Source organism: Biomphalaria glabrata, chromosome 8, assembly GCF_947242115.1.
Source record: "Biomphalaria glabrata chromosome 8, xgBioGlab47.1, whole genome shotgun sequence".
In the NCBI taxonomy this organism is placed as follows: domain Eukaryota; kingdom Metazoa; phylum Mollusca; class Gastropoda; family Planorbidae; genus Biomphalaria; species Biomphalaria glabrata.
Genome location: NC_074718.1, coordinates 13,570,567 through 13,573,479, shown reverse-complemented (window position 1 = coordinate 13,573,479; position 2,913 = coordinate 13,570,567). Strand labels below are relative to the sequence as shown.

Below are 2,913 nucleotides of genomic sequence, written 5' to 3'. Positions count from 1 at the left end.
GCCTATATTGAAAGACCTGTTGACTCCACGAAATATATGTGAAGCGGTGGTCATGGTTAGGAAACGAAGGGCAATACGAAGAGGAAAAATCAAAACAAAGCTACAGAAAAAAAAAAACAACATAGAACTATTTTAATGACACCTGATATTGACGAAAGTTACGTGGGGTAACTCTAGTCCTACTTACAGAAATAAAAGAGTTATCTTTCCATGACCTTTGCGTGGTGTCCCGCATGGTTGGGCGATGTAGAGAATTATATATATATAGATAATATATGCGTAACTGAAGATTTAGACCTAGATCTCAATAATAGGTCTAAATACTAGAATACGCTTCAGCTTTATCCTAAAGTTTTAGCTATAAAAAAGGGTGTAATTGATGTTCCTGCAGTTGTAAATTATCGTTAGTCGCAAATCAATAAAACCAATAAATATTGATCTAACACGATTATCTGATGCCCACAATAAGCTCACAGAAATTAAACACCACCACGTAACCCAGAAAAAATTCGAACAACCCCATTCATAATATCGCATAGAAGCATTTGGTAATTTTGTTTTTAACATGTTATACTTTGATTCTTTCAAGTGCAAATAATGACTTCCATAACTTCTACCAGCATCTTACTTTACCCTCTTCAAATACAGACTTGATTAAATAGTTGTTAATCGCATCATTTTTTGATAATCAAAGTTGTTGATATCACATGACCAGAAAAAAAGATATGTGCGTTTCAACCGCTACCTGCTGCAACCACATGTTGAAAAGTTGTACAAATTTTATTTGAACTTTTTAGTTTGTATCTAAAAAAAATTAACTAAACTAAAATTTTAACTAAAGTTAACTAGTTAAACTAAAAGTTTCAAATTTTTTAGACAACTTACACTCAACATTATTGATAAGCACTTCAATAGCAGAGTGGTTAGTATATCGACATGAGAAGGCTCGAGCTGTGAGTTCGAATTAATGTCGTAGGTCTACCTTCTTTTTTATAAATGCTTTTAAAAACCGATTCCAAAAAAGTAAAAATTACTGGCCAACACCCCAAGTCAAATAATTTGAAAATCCTTTAATGGAATGCAGAAGGCATTCAAAATCTACCACTGTCGGACAATGGTTAAGCCTGCGCTAGATGTGGCAACATATGTAGGTTACAGCTGGGGCTGCGCAGCCACGGGAAATATTGCATTCCTCATTAATCTTTGGACTCGAAGACAAGCCCTATTATTATTCACAGCTAACTCTTATATCGAAGAGTTTTTCTTCTATCCTGGCGACGCGCTTGGTAGAAGATAGTAGCTTCACCAAGTCAGGGAAACAATGACTTAGCAGAGTTTAAGTCTCTTATTTAGGCCTACATGCATGGATTGTCCGTCTAGAGTAACACATGGATAAGGGTAGGACGAACCCCTAATTATCTTCTACTTTAAAGGAACTTATCTTATTAGGAAGAGATTCGCAGCGCAATCAAGCCATTGAAGAATGGCAAATCTGTAGGACCTGACAACATCCCAGTTGAAGCACTAAAGGCAGACATTGATACTAGTGTGAAGTTAATCTACCCTCTCTTCTGCAAGACATGGGAAAAAAGAATCGTCACCAGAGTGGAAGGAGGCTACCTCATCAAACTCCCAAAGAAAGGCGATCTTAGTTCCTGCTCCAACTATTGAGGTATAACACTACTGTCCATTCCAGGAAAAGTGTTTAACCGCTTTCTGCTAAACAGAATGAAAGATGCTGTAGATCCACATCTCCGTGACCAACAAGCCGGATTTCAAAAGGAGAGATCAAGCACAGATCAGATAGCGACACTACGCATAATTTTGAAACAGTCCATGAAATGGAACTCCCTTCTCTACGTCAGTTTTATTATTATAGACTATGAAAAGGCGTTTGACAGCGTGGACAGATTGACCATCTGGAGACTTTTGAGACTCTATGGAATACGTGCCTGAAAAAAATACAAATATCATCAGGAAGTCTGAGATGACTTGCAGAATAGTGCATTGCAGACAACTGACAGACGCATTTGCTAGCATTAGATTGGGTCTTGAAGACAGCGACAGACCAGAAGCGGAACGGTATACAGTGTACACTATGGAAACAGCTATATGGCCTCGACTTTGCAGATGACGTGGCTCTTCTTTCTCAAACACAACAACAGATGCAGGAAAAGATAAGCGTCGTTGCTGACAAGTCAGTTAGAATGGGTCTTACCATAAACAGAGGGAAGAGCAAGGTGTTCAAGATAAAGGCATCCATCAACACACCCATTACAGTCCAAGGCGAGGAGCTGGAAGAGGTGGAAAGCTTCACCAATCTCAACAGTATCCTAGACAATCACGGAGGAACAGATGCAGATGTCAGAACACGCATTGGTAAAGCTCGAGCAGTCTTCCATCAGCTGAAGAACAACTGGGGATCTAGGAAATGAGCGCTACCACCAAGATCAGGCTCTTTAACACCATTGTTAAGCCAATACTACTTTATGGAGCAAAGACCTGGAAAACCACCATCACGAATATGGAAAAAAAATCCAGGTATCCATCAATACCTGCCTGAGGAAGATTCTTATGATCCGCTGGCCAGACACGATCTCAAATGAGGAACTGTGGCAAAGAACAAAGCAGCAGCCCATTCAAGTAGATATCCTTCAGAGACGCTAGAGATGGAGATGTCACACCCTTCGCAAGCCTGCATCCAACGTAACAAGGCAAGGCAAGCCCTAACCTGGAATCCCCAAGGAAGGGGGAAGAGGGGACGACCCAGGAATACATGGCGCCGCGATTTGGAAGCAGATGCCAAGCAGATGGGCAAGACATGGGGACAGTTGGAGAGACTCGCCCAGAACCAAGACGCCTGGAGGAAGCTGGTTGGTGGCATATGCCCCAGAAGGGACCACATGCAGAGAT

The 2,913-nt window shown here is 40.6% G+C and overlaps 1 pseudogene; it reads left to right on the top strand.

Annotated features, from left to right (window-relative positions):
* The first annotated feature begins 1,114 nt into the window (after positions 1-1,114).
* On the top strand, positions 1,115-2,435 carry LOC129927718 (uncharacterized; annotated as a pseudogene).
* Positions 2,436-2,913: the final 478 nt, after the last annotated feature.